The sequence below is a fragment of the Gavia stellata genome, chromosome 3 (assembly GCF_030936135.1).
Source record: "Gavia stellata isolate bGavSte3 chromosome 3, bGavSte3.hap2, whole genome shotgun sequence".
NCBI classification, from domain to species: Eukaryota; Metazoa; Chordata; class Aves; order Gaviiformes; family Gaviidae; genus Gavia; species Gavia stellata.
This window is the reverse complement of record NC_082596.1, coordinates 102,360,452-102,381,886: the sequence shown is the minus strand read 5'-3', so window position 1 is coordinate 102,381,886 and position 21,435 is coordinate 102,360,452.

The window sequence follows — 21,435 nt, the reverse complement described above, 5'->3', positions numbered from 1 at the left end:
TTGCAATCATTGGTGGCCTCTGTACACTCTGGATGATCAGGAGAAATGGCCTAAGAACGGAAGTATAAATTACAACACTGTGTCACAGTTAATGCTGTTCTGTAGGTGTGAAGGAAAATGGGATGAGGTACCATACGTGAATTTGTTCTTTGCTTTGCGGGATAATTATAACATACGTAAGGAGTGTGGCTTGATTGCGAGTGAAAATGGTGTATTAGCCCTAGAGGCAGAGAAAAAGAAAGCGCCTAAGCGTTGTTGTTCAGCATGCAGCATCGGCAAGCGATGCAATAAATATAAAGTTGTGAAGAGGAGCAACAGGAGGAGGTAGAGATGTTGGTTGTACCAAGGAGGGGTAGGAACAGAAGGAGAGAAGAGTGAGACAATGATTCTGACAGTTCCAGCAAAGAGGATTTTAGTCTGGTGGCGGGGAGAACTAGGAGGGGAAATGCTCAGAATGTACAGGCCAACGTACAAGCCCCCCCCTCAGACAAGCCGTAGGACCAGATGGACCACCAGTTTGAGTAAAAGTGCCGTTTTCGGTATCGGATTTGAAGGCGTGGAAGGAGATGGCAGGTGTATATAGGGAGGACCCCGAGCGGGTGGCAAAGGTTATGAAGACTACAATCAAAACTCAGGATCCGGACTGGAAAGACCTGCAAGTTGTCTTGAATAATTTAATGTCTTATGATGAGAAAAGACTGATTTTGGCTAAAGCTAAGGAGGAGGCAGAATGAGTGCATGTTCAAGCTGCAATAGTAGGATGGATATAGGATCATTTCCCTTCCAATAATCCCAATTGGGATCCTAACATCCAGGCTCAAAGGTTATTATTATCCAAGTACCAACGAGTGATTCTGTATGGTGTCCAGAATGCAATTCCAAAATCAAAGAATTGGTCTAAATTGTATCAGGTCATTCAGGGAAAGAATGAGGACCCTCTTCTCTGAAAGACTAATGGAGGCTGCAAGAAAATACACTGATTTGAATCCAGACAATGAAGCAGACGCTGTCTCGTTGGTCCATATCTTTATGGGACAGCCTAACACGGACATAAAAACGGAAATTACAGAAACTAGAGGGGGCAGATGCCCACTCATTGGACAAAGTGTTAGAGCATGCCTGGAAAGTGTACAACAACAGGAAAAAGGTGGAGGAAGTAAAGCAGAGAAAGGAGAGGCTTAAAGATAATAAGATGCTGGCAGTAGCCTTAGCCCAAGAAACTAGCAAGTTCAGAATTCCCATAAAGCGAAAAAGATTTCCTGGTGGAGTACAGAGGGTCGGAATGCCGCTGGAGATACATCAGTGTGCTTACTGCAAACAGAAAGGACACTGGAAAAGGGAGTGCCTGCAGTTAAGAGGACAAGGTCGTGAGGAGATGCCAAATCAGGCTGCTAACATGATGACAACAGATTCAGACTGAGGGAGACCGGGGGAAGAATTGGAACCCTCCCCAACAGAAGCCCTGGTTATAGTAAAGTTGGGGAATGAAAAAGAAAAATTTTTAGTAGGTACGGGGGCCACTTATTCGGTATTAAATACATGTGAAGCTAATTTGAGTAGTCAGAATACATCTGTTATTGGTGACACAGGGCGGAGAGAAAATCGGCCGGTTTTCCAGCCTTTGAAGTTTAAAATTGGGAAAAGGGTGTTAACCCATCAATTTCTTTATATTCCTAATTGCCCTGTGTCACTATTAGGACAAGATTTATTAAGTAAATTGAATGCACAGATGACTTTTGAAAAAGGTACAATCCAAGTCCATATTCCTGAAAATAAAGCTTTAGATCCTCAAGTTTTTATGTTACAGAAGGAAGCTGAGTTACAGGAAATACCAGAAGAAGTTGAAAATCCTGTAACCCCTCTAGTATGGGCTTCAGGAGCACCAGGACGATCCCGAGCGGCAGAACCGGTAATCATTCAGTTGAAACCAGACCGGTAAGACGGAAACAGTATCCAATTAAATTAGAGGCAAGAAAAGGATTAGAACCATTAATAGAACGTTTTATAAATTTTGGATTACTAAAAGAATGTCAATCAGAATACAACACCCCGATTTTGCCAATTAAAAAATCGCATTCAGAAGAGTATAGATTGGTCCAGGAACGTAAGGGCTATGAATGACATTGTACAGGATGTTCACCCAGTAGTGGCAAACCCATATACTCTCTTGGCCACCCTGAAGGAAACAGACAAATGGTTTACTGTACTGGACTTGAAAGATGCTTTCTTTTGCCTTCCGCTAGCAGCCGAAAGTCAAGAACTGTTTGCTTTTGAGTGGGAAAGCCCTAAGACGGGTAGAAAACCACAATTGTGTTGGACAGTATTACCACAAGGATTTAAAAATAGCCCTACGATCTTTGGAAATCAATTAGCCAAAGAATTAGAAGACTGGCAAAAGATGCATAAACATATCACCTTACTGCAGTATGTAGATGACACACTGCTAGCAACAAATGACAAGAAGGATTCCATACACATGACAATAGACCTCCTAAACTTTTTGGGGACATCAGGGTACAAAGTATCCCGGAAAAAGGCACAGATCGCCCAACAGGAGGTAATATATTTGGGGTACTCAATTTCCCAGGGCCAGTGTAGTCTTAGAACTGAAAGGAAAGACTCAATTTCCCCGAACCTAAATCGAAACAAGAGCTCAGAGCATTTCCCGAAATGGACGCATGGTGTCGCCTGTGGATAATAAATTTTGGACTCACTCCCAAACCCCTATATAAAGCTGTACAGGGAAAGGAAATATTTTCTGGACTCAGGAGTGCAGAGATGCATTTATGAAATTGAAACAAGCTTTAATGAATGCTCCAGCTCTAGGCCTTCCGAATTCGGAAAAAACATTTTAATTATTTGTGCATGAAAGACTGCATATTGCCCTAGGGGTACTGGCCCAGAAGCTGGGATCCTGGAAAAGACCCCTGGGGTATTTTTCAAAACAACTAGACAATGTTAGCAAAGGATGGCCAGCATGTCTCTGAGCAGTGGCGGCTACAGTATTATTGATCCAAGAGGCCCAAAAATTGACGCTTGGGCAAAAATTAACTCTATTTGTACCCCATGGAGTTACAGCAGTGCTGGAACAAAAAGGAGGGTACTGGTTGTCACCAAGCCGGATGCTGAAATATCAAGCCATTCTTCTGGAACAAGACAATGTGGAGCTGAAAGTAACCACGATCCTGAATCCAGCGACCTTCCTAACTACTGATCCTGCTGGAGAAGAATTACCACACGACTGTTTGCAAACTGTAGAACAGACGTACTCCAGCAGACCAGACAGACCTACCAATAGAAAATGCAGACTGGGGCCTGTTCATAGATGGTAGCAGCTTTATGCGGAATGGAACACAAAAATCAGGTAACTGGTAAGGAAGTGATTGAGGCCAAAGCTCTGTCATCTAACACTTCAGCCCAGAAAGCAGAACTCATAGCCTTACTGAGAGCATTAGAACTGTCAAAAGGTAAAATTGTTAATGTATGGACAGATTAAAAATTTGACTTCGGAGTGGTGCATGCTCATGGAGCCATTTGGAAAGAAAGGGGACTTCTAACACCTCAGGGATCCCCAGTCAAATACAGGCCAAGGATCCAACAACTATTACAAGCAATTAATCTACCCCGATTAGTGGCAATTATGCATTGCAAGGCACATCAAACTGGAAATAGCCCAATGCATATAGGGAACTGCATGGCAGATAGAGCTGCGGGAGAAGCAGCTGAAGGTCAAATATTGCTAGTTTTGCCAGAAAAGATTCAGAGGTTGGGACCTGAGAATCCGCAGTATACACCAGAAGACAATCAATTGGCTAATCTACTGAAAGCAAACAAAAATCAAGAAGGATAGTGGGTAACTCCTTCACACCAAGTAATAGTTACACAAGAAATCATGCGTGAAATAGCCAATAGGCAACACCAAGAAACTCACTGGGGAATTCAAACAATGGTTGAAGCATTAAAAACACAAGTGCTAAGTGTACAAATGACTGGAATAATTAAAAACATAGTGAAGAAATGTGAGTTATGCCTGAAGAGTAATCCTTACCTACCCTGAAGACCTTTACCAGGGGTGACAAAGAGAGGAAATAGGAGACTATTGGCAAATAGACTTTTCTGAATTACCACAGCAAAATGGATACCGAGATCTTTTAGTAACATTAGATACTTTCTCAGGTTGGCCAGAAGCTTTCCCTTGTCGCACCAACAAGGCAAAAGAAGTAGCTACTTAAGGAAATAATACCGAGATTTGGGGTACCCATAGGACTATCTTCAGATAGGGGCCCACTCTTTTTAGCAGAAGCTGTTCAAAGTTTGACTAAAGCATTAGGGATAAAATGGGATCTCCATACCCCACGGAGACCTCAATCAAGTGGAAAAGTAGAAAGAATGAATCAAAGCCTAAAAAGACCGAGAAGTAAAGTTTGCCAGGAGGCTCAGATAAAGTGGCTGGATGCTTTACCCTTAGCTTTGCTACGGATACGCACCCAGCCTAGAACCAAAGAAAAGGTTAGTCCTTTTGAGATCATATATGGTAAACCTTATCAGATGACTGAAACAGGAGTTAATCCTGAAATTGCAGGAAGACATTACCTAAAAGAATACGTTTTCTCTCTGGGAAAGTTTTGTCCTCTCTCCACAGATACATCACTGTGAGCATGCCACTATCTTTGGACGTGCCTGTGCATCACTACCAACCAGGGGACTGGGTGTATCTGAAGACATGGTCAGACGAGCCATTGAAAGAGAAGTGGAAAGGACCTCTTCAAGTTTTACTCACCACCCATACTGCTGTCAAGCTTGAGGGAGTTGCTCTGTGGATACATCACAGCAGCAGCAAGCCAGCCGCGTCACCACAATGGACTGTCAAACAAGAGGGACCTTTACGTTTAAAATTAACGCGGGAATCATGAAGTTCTGGGTTATACCTCTTGCAGCAATGTCAGGAACTGCGGAAGTCGATACAGATGGAGAGGTCAATACAGATTTGGATGAAAACCTAATTCTAACTTTGATACAAGGGTTTGGTAAAATGCATAATCTTACCAGTGTTACAGCACGCATCCCGATCCCTCACTTGGCCAGTCAGCCCATCCCATGGGGCACTATACCGGTAAATTTATCTTTACTAGAGGAATAAGACAACATCACAGGAGCCTTTAAGCAGGCCAATGTCTCTTATTATTTAGACAAAGACAATAAATGTAGACAGAGAGGAAGCGATGTTTTACAAGATGCTACTTTTTGGAGATCAGGGGACAACAGAACAGTATTTGGGAGAGGCTCGGAAAAACAATGTCCCAAGGGATCACATCCCTTAGATGCCCAGTTTCTGCAAATAGCATTGGCAGCCTCTGGCGGACAGGCCGCAGGATTACTGAAACTCTGTGTCACTAATAATACAGTACTTAACGTAACCACTGTTTCAGAATGTACTAACCGTAGTACAAAACTCAGAATTTGGACTAGACCTTTGGAAGGACATTGGAAATATATAGGGAATGTGGATTGGGGCTTTAATTGGGGAAAGAAGGCTATTTATGTGAGCCGAACCAATTGGATGTGCCCGAATGTTCTAAATTATGGTGAAATATCAATCCTAAATTCTACCTTGACAATGACAGAATGTTGTAAAAACCAAAATTTTTCAACTAATTATTGTAAACGAGATGTTCCATCCCCAGGCTACACGACCTGGGTTACATCAGATGGATATTGGACTACCCGACTACGACTTAGTACAATAACTAGACAAGTAATTTTAGGATTACTGACCTTATGTCCTACACGGAAAAAGAGTCCAATCAAAGCTCAATATTGGGGATGAATTAAAAGAGATACCGAAACAGAAAAGGACACCGATATTTGGACGGAGCCTTCCGCAGCAGTACAATTTGAGTGGGGACTCCAAAGTTTCCCATTACCAGGGCTGATGGCTTTAGAAAATCGAATGTTAATAGAAAATCTGACTTGGCAGGTGGAAGCCTTATCGAGAGCCACTCAGAAAGGATTCCAAATTATCAACAAACAAATCCAAGCTAACACTAAAATGACATTACAAAATAGGCTGGCCTTAGGCTTGCTATTAGTCAAAGAACAAGGAGTGTGTGGATATCTTAAGTTAGACAAAGAGCACTGCTGTATCCACATCCCAAATATCACTGAAAACCTGCAAGAACAATTAGACAAAATGAGAAAAGTAGCAAAAGACAATAGAGCGATAAAAGAGACAGCGGAAAATAATTGGTTTAACAAAATTGTCCAAGAATTAGGTGAGTGGTCTCTAAAAGGATGGTTAGCTACATTGTTGGAGGGAGTAATTTATGTCATCATGATTGTGATTATTATAGGAATCTGCATAGGCTGTACTAAAAGAACCATTGAAAGAAACATATGGAAATAATAAAAATTTAATTACTTCAAAAGGGGGGATTGATACCAAAGAATTAAGAAAAGAAAAAAAAAAGTTGCCAAACCTAAACCATGATCATATACGAGCAATTAATGACCCTAACTGCATTGTTGAACTGATATAATGATAATACCAGAACTTCAGACTGAACTAATATCTAAACCACTGAGAAGACTTGGTATCGACTATGCATAAGATAACTGATTTTTCCACAGAATTGCTTCAATAAGGCTCTTAGAAATTATTATTAATAATATTCATAGTATTATAGTATTAATAGTATTATTGCGTGCATAATCAGGTTAGAATTGAAATATTTATATTCTATTTCTCTTTCCAGGTTGTAAGAGGACGGGATAGATTTGAGCATGTATGACAAGGTTAATCACCTTCTGTTTAGTTGGTGAAATCCAGGTAAGAAGAATTGAGACTTACGGAAATTATAAACTATATCCATAAGTTTCAAAAAGGGGAAATGTTACAGAATATCTTGAAAAACAAGGTCAAAAACAAGTGTTAAAAACAAGTAAGAAGAATTAGAAGAATGTAAATAAGATACTTCTTAACAAATGCACGTGGCACTTAGACATATTAGATATAAAGACTGACTTCACCAACTCTCTGCTAACTGGCAATAACGATTAGCACAAGGACGAATCTTAGAAAAATAGAATGAACTGCCAAAATAGTGCCCTAGAATTAACTCATCTCATTATAATCTCATTCTAACGCTAAGGAACACACCTCCTAGCTAGAAAAGCCCCCAGCCCAATTAAGCCCCCTACTCTCTGAGCACGCGTGGTGAATTAAAAGAGAACTATAACTTTAAGATGAAGTAAGAAAAGTATTAACCAATAGTTAATTAAGGGGTAGAACCAGGAGGCGTAACTAACGTTGTTAACTGTTTTAAATACCTGTCATGATTTTAACCCGGTGTGCATGCCAAGAGGAGAAATCCCCTTGCACCTGGCACCGCGCTAAACATGCCTGCTTTATAACTCTGTGTGAGTTGTGAAGTTTCTGTGTGTCAATACCTCTTTCCTAGGCTCTCAATTTTATTATTTACATTCTCAATCATTGTCAATACAAGCACAAGGGAGAGAAACATTTGAATATGCACAGTAATTCTACAATTAAAAAAATAACTCTATAAATAAAGGGAATTATATACTTGGCAATGAGGTATAAAGCACAGAGGAAACCCACAAGACCAAGGGCTGTTGCTTAGCACATACATCACACCTGGCAGAGCCCACAAATAAGGGGTCTTGCTGCATATAGTGCAATGGCACCAAAAGATCCAGGACCAATATGTTACTTGTCAGAAAAATCACTATCAACTTCAGTAGCTCTAAGGAGGTTTGCTACACACCTTGGATTTCTCCTCCTCCACAGACATTTGCAGGGAATATTGTGCAGAGCATAGCCCATGCTGCTTGTAACTCACAAACTCACGATGTGGCTCCGTCTCTTTCCTCAAGGGTGGACCAAATTTTACTTGACCAACTACAGAGGAGAAAAGGAAAACAAGAATCTAAGTTGGACTGCAATTAGACCCAACTCAGCTCCAAAGGCTAACAAAAAAGAAAAATCCCGTTTAATGAGTGCATCATAGCCCCACTGATGGAAACTTCTGACACAAGCACACCCCCAACTTGTGCCTGCTGGAAACTAAGGGGCACAGAAAGTACTCTTCTGTCACAAAGGCAGCACAATCGCCACTTGCCCCACCTACTCATTAGAAGGATGAGGAAAACCATTCAGCAAACAGGGCCGTGAAATGCCCTCTTTAGAGCAGCAATACAGATGTAATTTAGATAAAACACACAGCCATTGTGGGAATTCGCTCTTGGATCTGTTCTTCGGGGAGATCACTAGCACTAAAGAGCCGTGAATGAAGTTTGGAGAGTGCTTATCCCATCTTCTAGGAAAGCTCTTTGGCAGACGCTCTTTAACACTCCTTCCCTCAATTTTAGCTTCAGGAAAGACAACTAAAGCTCCAAGGATTGCTCTGATTTAATTCAAACAAAAGAATGACTACAATTTGGGGGATGGAGTCTGCTTGTAATGGCAAGTGGTCAACCACCTCCTTTCCTGATTTCTACAGGACTGTTTCAGTTCAAACTACAACAAGAGACTAAATTAAGGCAGAAAAATCTTCCTCTGCCATTCTGCTACCTAGCAGAATCTGGCATCACTCCGAATATACCTGCTGCAGTGGCGTATGAAGCGATACCAACCAGCTCTCAGAAGAGCTGGTTGGTTGCATCCTGTTCAGTTAAGATAAAGCAATAGTGAGATTTGCTGAAGTGCGGACAAAAGGTGTATTCAAATGTTTTACACTAATATTTCTTTGGCATAGTCATCTAGAACCTATATCCATAAGTGAAACAGCATAAGTTTTTCTTTTCCTGTATATCAGTAAAAATGTTTCAATATGTCAGCTATGCAGAATACTAGTTGAAATAAGTGAATATCAATGATTATTTTAAGAATATTTAATGTTGTCATATTACACATGCTTACAGTTTATTTCAGAGCATGTCTTTTCTTCTCTCCCATTTCTGCTTCTCGAATGAATCCTATGAGGCACTACCAGAGGCTAGAAGTGAACAATAAAATACTTCAATACCAAAATATATTCACTTGAAACCCAGTATTGTGTACCTAGTTTCTAGTGTTACAAATCTGTAATATAAAAACTCATCTACACAATGTATGTAGGTGAGCAGGCACTTCTTTATTGCAGCGCTGGACGCACAGGGGATCGCTCCACATAGTGTGCGTGCCTAGCTTCTCCGCTACCAAAGTTATATACAATCAAAGTATACATATTCATCATATTTTCCAAGAAACAATTAACATATTCATATGATTTCCAAGAACTCATTAATATATGTAAATGCTCGTGACGCATGCACCTTCAGGTACAGGGGTGGTCGTCTAAGGTCCTCTGGTGGTCGTCCATAGTCTTCCTCATGGTGTCCTTCAGTTGAACTCAATCTTTGTGCATGCTCAGGTTGGTTGCAAAATCCCATTCTTGGAATCTTCTTAAGTTTTCCCCAGTTTACTGACCCGGCCTACAACTTATCATTCTCTTGACAAGCAAATTCTACCTCTTCACAATGCTACATTGTTCATAGCTAGTTTATGATTGAATCGGGGTAGCTCATACCTAGTTACTCTTATACAGAATATATATATATATATAAAACTTTAGATCTTTTAATAATCACTTTCTAGCTTATAATTTTCTGTCAATTTCCATGCCTATGAATAATCAATGGTTATTTCTATTAATATCTATCTATTGGCATTCTTGATATTCATATCAAGATGGGGAGGGTAAGGGGATTTTTCAAGCAGCATCACTGGTGTATATCAGGTCACACCGCCACAGGACTCAAAACTTTTCTATTCAATTCTTTATCGTTCCATCTCGTTACTGTTAGTTCTTCAGTATGGAACGGCGACTCCCTGGTGAGGTTCCTATGGTTATTGTTTCTAACTTAACAATCCTAACTTATTTATTTATTAATTAAATTTAACCTTTTCTATATATCATATTTTGATTAAAAATCAGAATATTTACAACAGTAGCAGGTTTCTTTAGCATAATAGCAACAAAGAAAGAGAGAAATAAAGCGGAAGCTAAAAATAAAGATTGCATGTATGTTTTTGTACATGAAAGTTAGAATTATTTGGAGACATTTTATCTGTAGAGTGTCCTCACCTTCAAGACAAGGGTTTTTAAAACACTGGGTTTGAGCAAGTAAAGACAATGCTGGCCAGCATTTGCTTTGCTCAGATAACAGTTGCTTTTTGGCCTCTCACTTTAACGGTATTGATAGTTGGAAAGTCTTCACTAACATACAGTTAAGTATGAAGACAGGATGCAGTAACAGAGTATCTGTTTTCTCTTGTTTACGAAACACTTCAGTCCCGCGCTGCTTATCATCTTACATAAGCATGCTATTTTTTCCCAGCTGTTAAAGCAGAAAATCAGAGACTTTGTCTTTGACAAAACCGTAGGTGAAATCGAGTTTCAGAGTATTCCAAGAGAGAAAATAGAATCTGCAAGAAACACATACCAAACCACTTGACAAAAACAACTACAGGATCATTCTCTTCTTCTCATAGGAAAGCAAATTAGGAACAGAAGAACGAGTTCTACAGAGGTAGAAAATTATTTTTACGAATGCTTGCTTTGCAGATGAATGGAAACATACAAACAGAAAGCAGAATGCACGACAGAACTCGGGACTGGAGAAGCAGTCCACACATACTGCTGCAAAATTGTTGAAGGACAACCACAAACAAAATTTTAAAGTGTTTTCTTCTCTTTCTCTTTGAGCGTCTCTCCCCCAAATATAATGAATTTTGCTAAGGGCCTGGACATGTGACAGAGCAGCACAACCAAAAGTAAAAGCAACCCTTGAGCCTGTTCCCAGATCACAAAACATTCTGTGGCTCAATAAATCATAAGCATTTAGTTTTGTCAGCAAACGAAAACTTAATCTGATTCTATGATTAAAACGTATTCCTACCTCAGGATCATCGTCATCAAAATCACGGTAAGTGGAATGATCAGGATTATTCATTTTATCCAAAAGTTCAATAGCAAGACTTGGATTTAATGGCTGGGTAACAAAAAGGATGCTGAAAGACAGAAGGAAAAACACAGATTAAAATTCCAACCACTCATATTAAGCACATTTTAATTTTATAACTTAAAAAAAATTCCCATACATAAATTTATACCTGTAGTAACTTTTCAGCTGTCAGTCTTCTTTTAGGATTTTTTTCTAAGTACCATTTCCACAGAATGATGGAAACTATTATTGGACCTTGAAACAACAAAGTCGGTACCGAGACCGCGATCGGGACGGTTTTCCGAGATGAATAACTCAATAATAACTAGTTTGTTATTAAGCAGGCATTCTTTAATACAGCGCTGGGCAGCACTGGGGATTCATCCACCACGAGTGCTCCAACAGGTTAGCAAAGCACCTCAGTTCATATACAGAAAAATCATACATATTCATCAGATTTCCACAAAGGCTGGTCTTATCTGGTCTTATGTGGATGAGTTCCTGGAATTCATTTGCATAGTCCAAGCATGCGCAGTAAAATTAGGGTTAGGGTCTTTTCACCCTCCGGTGGTCATTCATAGTCTTCCTCACACTGCTAGTTGAACTTCGGGCTTCCTTTGTCCATACATGGTCATGGGATTGGCTTATCCATCCTTTGGCCTCGGAATGTTAACGAGCTACATCAAGGCCCATTTGATCTTATCAGGGAGTTACACATCTTGAAACATCCCATTATCAATTCTGCTCAAGGAATAACTAAAACTATGCAAGTAAAGCTTTTATGTATCACAGTAGTGTCTCAGCCAGGGACAGTCAGTGATTTAACCCTTCATTCATTCCCCCCTTTTCTTTAAACTTTGTAAATTCTTTTACAAAGATTCAAAATTATCATATTTCATTACCTTAGGCAAAGCCCAAACTCTTGACAGTCAGCTTTTTCAGCTTATACCACAAGAGGCAATTGACTACTGTTAGCATGATAACAAATACCAACAGTATCAAAAGTGGATGAATAGAAACATTCAAAGTTTGTTTTGCAGAGGGTGAGTATCCTGAAAAGATATCCAATGATGGGCAGTATCAGATTCAATTTGACTAGACAGTCCAACAAGTTTGTCTCTAGTTATCACTGTTTTAATGACAGATTCTGCTAGTGTCTTATTTCGCTTTCTTAAGCGTTCTTGAAGTTCTTGAGATTGGTTCAATATCTTGTTTAATTTCTTTAGAGATAAACTTGCATGACATAACTTCAAGCTCTCATAATGCCAAAACGTTGCCACTTGCTCCTCTGTATATGCAAAGAATGAGTATGTTTGCCCATGCCAAGTTAAACAAGTAATATTTTTAAGACATCCTATGAATGGGGTGGTCATGTTATATTCTTCAACTATTGATTGATTGTTAGTCACCAAGCACACATATCTAGCATTAACCTCTACAAACATTTCGAACACATTAGGAGAAAGGATCGTCCACTTACAACTATTAACAGAATGTTCTAACAAGCAGGGTTCATATAATTGGGATTGTTGTCCACACAAAAGGCCGTCAGGGGTGGTCTCGCAAAGATCTAAATCGTATGTTTTATTATTATTACCAATATACTTCCGGTAATCAATATTCTAGATTGTCTTGACTCGAAAAGAGTGTTGGCAGAATTAAAAATTTACACATTATTTCTGGGTCGGTTTACATTATAGAATATCAATTTTCCTGCACACCACGTATCATACCTTAATATTTGTTTCGGATCAGTCTTACAGACATGGGTCCTATGGGTTGGGATTTCCATGATCCACAGGGCGCTTTCTTAATTCTTGAATAGTGGATCCAAGCAGCGTGCTTCTCAAGCTTGACTGCAGTGTAGGTTGTGAGTAGGACTTGAAAGGGGCCGCTCCATTTCTCTTCGAGAGGATCACCTGAAATATTTTTAACATAAACCCAATCCCCAGGTTTAAACAAATGCACCGGGGAATCCAAACCCCATGCTCTAGTAGACATTACTAATTTATTTACTTTTTGTAATTGCTTCCCCAATGCAATCAGATATTGTTGTATATTAATTTCTCCTACTTGGGTGAGATCTTGCCCTTGATACCTAGTTTGAAATGGTCTTCCATACAAAATTTCAAAAGGACTCAGTTTCTCCTTAGTCCTTGGTTTGACTCGGAGCCTTAGTAACGCAATCGAGAGGGCTTGATCCCACCTTAAATTGGTTTCCTGGCAAATCTTACTTAACTGTGTCTTTATTAAGTGATTCATCTTTTCCACTTGCCCACTCGCTTGCGGGCGATAAGCTGTGTGCAATTTCCAGTTAATTTCTAAAAATTTACTAACTTGTTGAACTATTTGTGAGGCAAAGTGTGGTCCCCTATCAGAGGAGATCACTTCTGGCACTCCAAATCTAGGAATAATTTCTCTCAATAAAATTTTTGTTACCTCTCGGGCTTTATTGGTCCTACAAGGGAAGGCTTCGGGCCACCCAGAAAAGGTGTCAGTTAATACTAATAGATACCTATACCCCCCTTTTCTAGGGAGTTCTGAAAAATCTATCTGCCAATTTTGACCTGGAACTTTCCCTTTATCAATACTTCCAAATTTTACATGATTTTCTACTTTTGGATTATTCTTTAAGCATGTTTCACATCTATCACCCACGGTTTTCACAGTTTGAAAAAAATTCCTGGCCACTATTTACTTTGTAAGGGAATTATACAAAGCCTCAGTTCCCCAATGGGTCTTGTCATGTTCTGTTTTCACCAGTTTCCATAATATTTTAAAGGGAACTATTATTCTATTATCTTTTAATTTTGCCCAACCTGATGACTCAACTTCTGCTTCCAGATCTTTAATTAATCTAAGATCCTTTTCATCATAATCGACCAAGTCTGGTAGTGGCAAAGCTCTTTCAGGAACCAAACTTAATACCTCACCTTGTTCGGCCGCTCTTTTTGCCTCATAATCTGCCAATTTATTCCCCACTTCCTGAGCAGTGTTACCCTTCTGATGCCCTTTGCAGTGCATAATTGCAACCGCCGAGGGCAACTGTACCGCATCCAAAAGTCTTAGGATCATGTCAGCATGCTTAATATGCTTTCCTTGGGCCGTCAGAAGTCCCCGTTCCTTCCAAATAGCTCCATGGGCATGAATGACACCAAAAGCATACTTTGAATCTGTCCGGATATTCACTCTTAGTCCTTCAGCAAGCTCTAATGCTCTCACCAAAGCAATTATTTCGGCTCGTTGTGCAGATGTACCCTTAGGGAGTGACTTTGCTTCCACCACTTGGTCTGTGGTGGTCATGGCATACCCCGCCATCAGAGCTCCATCCTTTACAAAACTACTCCTGTCGGTATACCAAGTGTGTTCAGCTTCCTCCAGCGGCTCCTCCTTCAAGTCAGGCCTGCTTGCACACACGGCCTCAATGGTCTCTATGCAGTCATGCACAACAGTTTCCATTTCCTGCTTATTGCTTAGAAAAGAAGCGGGGTTAATGACAGTAGATGTAGTAATTTCCACATCATCTTGTTCCATCAATACTGCTTGATATTTCAAAAATCTTGATGGCGAGAGCCAGTGTCCCCCTTTTTGTTCCAAGACGGAAGTTACAGCATGAGAAGTATACACAACCATCTTTTGCCCCAGAGTAAACTTTCGGGCTTCTTGAATAATCAACACAACAGCAGCTACTGCTCGAAGGCATCCTGGCCATCCTTTACTAACTTCATCCAATTGTTTAGAAAAGTAAGCTACTGCTCGTTTATAAGGACCCAGCTTCTGAGCCAGAATTCCCAAAGCCACTCCTTGCCTTTCATACGAAAACAGCCAGAAGGGCTTTGTTATATCAGGCAGGCCCAAAGGTGGAGCCCTCATTAGTTCCAATTTCAATTTTTTGCCCTTTCAATTTTTTAGCCCTTCTAGCTTCGTCAGTCCATACTAATTGTGTCTGGCTGTTTTTCCAGTAGTTCGTATAATGGTTTAACCATAAGTCCATAATTATAAATACATAATCGGCACCAACCTGTCATTCCCAAAAAAGTTCGAAGCTCTTTTACCGTGGTTGGTTCTGGAGTCCTGCAAATAGCTTCTTTTCGGTCTTTTCCGAGCTGTCTCTGTCCCTTGGAAATCACAAATCCCAAGTATATTACTTCTTTCTTCAGGATCTGGGCTTTCTGTAATGAGACTCGGTAACCACTTAGTCCAAGAAAATTCAACAAACTCACAGTCCATTATTTACATTCTTCATTCGTTTCTGTGGCTATCAAGATATCATCCACATATTGCAAAAAATTCCCATTTCCCAGAGGTCTTTCCCAGGCCTCTAATTCTTTAGCTAATTGATTTCCAAAAATTGTGGGGCTGTTTTTAAATCCTTGAGGTAGCACTGTCCAGGTTAGTTGGGTTTTTCGTCCTGAATCAGGGTTTTCCCATTCAAAGGCAAACAAATTGCGGCTTTCAGGGTCCAAGGTGAGGCAAAGAATGCATCTTTCGGATCTAATACTGTGAACCATTCACAGGTTTCCTTTAAATTAGTCAATAAGGTGTATGGGTTTGCCACTACCGGGTGCAAATCTTCCACTATCTTATTTATTGCCCTCAGGTCTTGTACTAATTGAGGCTTTTTGACAGGTAGAATAGGAGTGTTATATTCTGAAGAACATTCAATTAATAATCCAAATTTTATAAACTCTTCTATAATGTTTTTCACTCCTCGCCTGTCTTCCAAATTCAGAGGATACTGCTTCACCCTAACAGGTCGTGCTCCCTCTTTGAGTTTAACAACAACCAATTCTGCATTTTTAGCCTTTCCAGGTATCCCTGAGGCCCATACTCCTGGGTATACCTGGTCTTTTATTTCTTGTGGAATTCTTTCTTCCCTAATTTGGGGTTCAGTAAGAGCCAAACTTAAAATTTCAATGTGGTTTTCTTCGGGTATTTTACATTCAATTTCTCCATTTCTAAATCTTATTTTGGCATTCAGTTGTTCTAATAAGTCCCTTCCCAAAAGTGGTTTAGGAGCCTCAGGCAGGTAGAGGAATTTATGAATCCCTACGCTTTTTCCAATTTTGAATTTTAATGGTTTCAGAAAGAATGCCTTCTCAACCTGTCCAGTTGCTCCTACAATATTAACAGTTTGCCTGCTCACAGGTAATAAGGTCTGATTCAACACTGAAAACATAGCACCTGTATCTATTAAAAATTCTACAGGTTTCTTTTCTTTCCCTAGCTGAACTTTTACCAAGGGCTCCACTAGGGAAGATTCCTCTGGTCCCCCTCAATCATCTTCTACATCCGTTACCATCACCGGGTTGCCCAGCCTCAGGCAATCCCTTTTCCAATGCCCCACTTGCTTGCAGTAAGCACACTGATCTTTCAGGAGGGGTTGATTTCCCCCAGGTGGGGCACTTACACCGCTTCTCATGGCCCCCCTCCCTCCAACAGTGTTATTTCTTGATGGGTTGCGAGGGGGTACCTGGCCCCCTGTGGTGCGTAAGGCAGCCACTGTAGCATTGGCAATTGTTTTGCTCATTACTCTCCCTTTCTGACTATCCCTATTCCGACACACTTGCCAGGCAGCCTCCAACAATTTCTCTAAATCTCTCATATCTGTCCCTTGCACTTTCTGTAACTTTCTCCTGATATCATCCGCCGACTGTCCCAAAAACAGGAATATCAAATGACCCTTTCCCTGCTGAGAGGTAGGGTCTAAAGGGTTATATTTCTCCATTCCTTCTTTTAATCGGTTCAAAAAATCAGTAGGGGATTCTTTTTTATCTTGTTTAATTTCATACAATTTAGACCAATTCACTGATTTTGGGACAGCGTTTCTTGTTCCATAAGCAATCCATTCCGTGTACTGCACTAACAAATTCCGGGCTCCCGTCTGATTAGGTTCCCAACCGGGATTAGTAATTGGATCCACTGTTCCCGGCAGAGTTCCAGCCAAAACCAGAGCCTGTACCTGGGTTCTAGCCACTCTCACAACAATCTGCTTCTCTCACTCACTAAACACCGCATCCAACATTGCATCCACATCCTCCCAATCAGGGTCCTGATTCTTCAACCCCCAACAGCACCAGCATCTCCTTCTCTATCACCTTCTCCTTCTGGTGGAGGCAAGCAATCCTCTAATCTCTCATTCTGTGAGCCAATCTTTAAACATCTTTGCCCAATGCTGCAAGCCGAGCAGCATCTTTTTAGCTTCCTATTTTGCTTATCGTTCTCTTTTTCTATCACCAGGTCCTGGGGTGCTAAATTGATTCTGCGTTCTTTTTGCCATTCAGGGTGATTTCGCAAAGTGAAAAACATATCTGCATAAACCACTTCATCCCATTTTCCTTCTCGGCGCAGAAATAACATAAGCTGCAACAAAGTGTTGTACCTTAAAGTTCTGTTAAAAGTCCATTTTTCTCCATCATCTAGCTCGTATAAAGGCCACCACTGGTTACAATATTTAATTAAGGTCTTATGATTTACAGTCCCTCCAGGTGGTCCCCCAATATCTTTCCAGTGGTGTAAAATGCAGCCCAAAGCGCTCTTTTTCAACACTCCGCCTTGTTGGTTCCCCATTCTGAATTTATAGGACACAAGGACAGGGGTAGGGGCACGAACACTACACACAACTAACAATTACTATCACAGATAAAATAACAACCATTAATTCCCGGGTAACAAATGTCAATTTAGGCTGATGAAAGATTTTCAAATACGCGTATATCAGACATATGTGTGCATCACACACACATATGTAAACTGCAATCAAATACAAATGCACAACCAAATGACCGTACTAACCAAATGATCAATACAAACCATGCAACCTAGTAACCAAGTGATTAATACAAATCATACATGCAATTGTATGCCACCCGGCGGGGTTCTCACAAACCACGACTTATGAGCAGCTTCAAATGACCTGTCCCTAACAAAAAAGAATGCCTTATTCTTACCAGAGGTCCTTGTCTGCCCCCGCGAGGATCCGCCGAATCGGTGAGTCCCTCCAGAGAATTCTCCAGGGCCGGCCTAGGGAGTTGCCGACTCAGAGGTTCCTGCAGCCGGACAGAGATGGTCCCATCTGGGTCGCCAAAACTGAAACAACAAAGTCGGTACCGAGACCGCGATCGGGACGGTTTTCCGAGATGAATAACTCAATAATAACTAGTTTGTTATTAAGCAGGCATTCTTTAATACAGCGCTGGGCAGCACTGGGGATTCATCCACCACGAGTGCTCCAACAGGTTAGCAAAGCACCTCAGTTCATATACAGAGAAATCATACATATTCATCAGATTTCCACAAAGGCTGGTCTTATCTGGTCTTACGTGGATGAGTTCCTGGAATTCATTTGCATAGTCCAAGCATGCGCAGTAAAATTAGGGTTAGGGTCTTTTCACCCTCCGGTGGTCATTCATAGTCTTCCTCACACTGTCTGCTAGTTGAACTTCGGGCTTCCTTTGTCCATACATGGTCATGGGATTGGCTTATCCATCCTTTGGCCTCAGAATGTTAACGAGCTACATCAAGGCCCATTTGATCTTATCAGGAAGGGAGTTACACATCTTGAAACATCCTATTATCAATTCTGCTCAAGGAATAACTAAAACTATGCAAGTAAAGCTTTTATGTATCACAGTAGTGTCTCAGCCAGGGACCGTCAGTGATTTAACCCTTCATTCAACCTGTAAAAGGAAGTGGTAAACATGAGAATCAATTGCCCAGTGAACTACATGATCATTACCTACTGAAACAGAAAAGTACTTGCCATTTCATTTTGTCCTTTAATTCAGGAGGCTGGCAGTTGCTTTTCATCATTAGCAAAAGCACTCTAAAAAAACCGACAGTATTTCTGTGGTTTACATGGCAGTACATATCTGACATGAATTTTGAATACATTGTTTAGTTGGCAGGAAGAAGTCCATCCGTTTAAGAGATGCTACCAGGACAACGTGACGCATTTATGCAGCAAAAGGAGTTGTCACAATTTCTATCACGTACATCCAGAACACTTACAACCCAATACCCTTGCAGTACCCCCAAACACCACAAGCACACAGGTAGCCACTGCTCCAAATGGATGATTTGGGAAGCTGTACTTACACACAGCGCTTTAACCCCTTGCTAACCTCACTGGAGGTAGGTCAAACATTGGAGACTGAAGCTCAGCAAGCTCTATAGCAGTTATTCCAGCTGCCCACAGATCACAGAGGTGGTTATAGCCACCTTTTCTTCCTACTGCAGCAACTTCTGGTGCCATCCTAAAGGGTAAAAGACATTTTTAGATAAACTTCTCGCCATAAATCAAACATTCTTCTGTACTCAGCAGTTTACTACTCTTTTTCCTAAAGCTCTCAATCTGTAAGCTCACAGCATATACACTTACACATGTGGATATATACACATGCGTGTGTAAAAAGTTACGTAATATATACATGAAGTTCTCCTCAATCACCTTCTAGTAACTAACAGGCAGTTTCCAAAACAGCTATTTAGCAGGAAGTGGATGAAACCAATCTGCCTCAGACTGTTCTGCAGGCACACAACAAACTACCACTCCACAACCAAAGAGCCTAAGGGGTCATTATTCAGCTACAGTAAAATCCAAATAATATCCAAATTCTCACACTGCCCCAGAAGGTGATCAACTGACTTTGAAGAGAAGAATTCTAACCAAAAAGAAGTCACAAAATGTCAGCTTTCTTGTATCCTGAAGGCATGAGACCTGAAGACCCATTGTCACCTCCGCACAGAGCACTCCTTGTTCGGAAAGTCTGCGTGGCTGTCATGTCACAAGACCTCATTTAAGTTAACAAAGTACTTTCACATCCTCAGGTGGCAAAAATTAACAGACAAAACTGACACATAATGAGGAATACCTACAGAAAATGATTCACTAGGCATTGTCACATGTTTTCAACGGCCAATATGACCAGCTTTTCCACTACAGCTTTTCCATGCTGGCCCTTTTGCTATTTATTTCAGTGCTCTGGAAGGCACTACGCACACAGCAGCTATCGAAAAGCTTTGCTCAGTGCTACCAGATGGTTTCCAGTTAAACTCAGCAGCAGAAAGACAAACAAGGGAGAGGCCATGGTCCTGAGTGCAAAGGGAGCAGAGAACAAACCAAAAGCTGTTGGGGGCAATCCTGGAAGCAGCAACAGGCCGTCTGGCAGACAAGCACCACGACCTCGGGATCGGGGTCCCACAGATCAGCCCACTACCCAAACCGCTTCATGAGCGCTATGCCAACGGCTCTTCCCATCGCCTGCAAGGGGGAAGAACAGTCACAGGCAGTAAAAAGAGCAGAATTAACAAAACTACAGATCACAGCCTTGACTGCACAGCCCTTATAAATCCCTGGGGCAAGAAAGAGTCTCTCTTTATCCCGAGGAGAACCATTCGTACAAAGACCAGAAGAGGTACAGCAGGGCACAGTGAGTGAGCAAGGGGCAGAGCAAAGACACCGCAGGACAAAGTGACCGTCGCTCCACTGGAGTGCGGGAGGCTGAAGTTCAAGTCCCGCCCAAGGAAAACCTGTGAATGCACAACTGCAACTCACCATTTGAATGCTTTCATGGCATCTAGAAAGCTCGGACTACCTTCAGAGTATGACAGTTCCAATGCACAGCACAAATTTAAGCAAACGTTCATGTTGGCAGGCGCATGTGTCCCACCTTCCCAAGGTACTAGCTTTGTTACAGAACATCTTGAAAAACAAGTGTTAAAAACAAGTAAGAAGAATGTAAAGATATTTCATAACAAACACACCTGGCACTTAGACATATTAAAGACTGTCTTCACTAACTCTCTACTAACTAGCAATAACAATTAACACAAGGACGAATCATAGAAAAATAGAATGGACTGCCAAAATAGTGCCCTAGAGTTAACCTGTCTCACTATAACCTCATTATAATGCTAAGGAACACACCTCCTAGCTAGAAAAGCCCCAACCCAATTAAGCCCCCTACTCTCTGAGCATGTGTGGTGAATTAAAAGAGATCTGTAACTTTAAGATGAAGTAAGGAAAGTATTAACCAAGAGTTAATTAAGGGGTAGAACCAGGAGGCATAACTAATGTTGTTAACTGTTTTAAATACCTGTCATGATTTTAACCCGGTGTGCATGTTGGGCGGAGAAATCCCCTTGCACCTGGGACCGCAATAAACCAATGTCAGCTTTATAAGTCTGTGTGAGCTGTGAAGTTTGTTTCCGCGTGTCACTGCCCCCTCGAAGGCCCTCGCACAGCACCGTCGCCTTCGCCAGGACGCGTGTCCCAGCGACCGGGGTGAGTCCCCGTCCCCGGGGACACCCGAACCCCCTCGCTATGGCGCGGTCCCAGACACGGCAGGAGGGGCGGCCGAGGGGGTGCGGTGCCTCCGCCCGGCAGAGTCGCGGGCGGGTCCCGCAGGAGAGAGCTGCTTCCAGCACCGC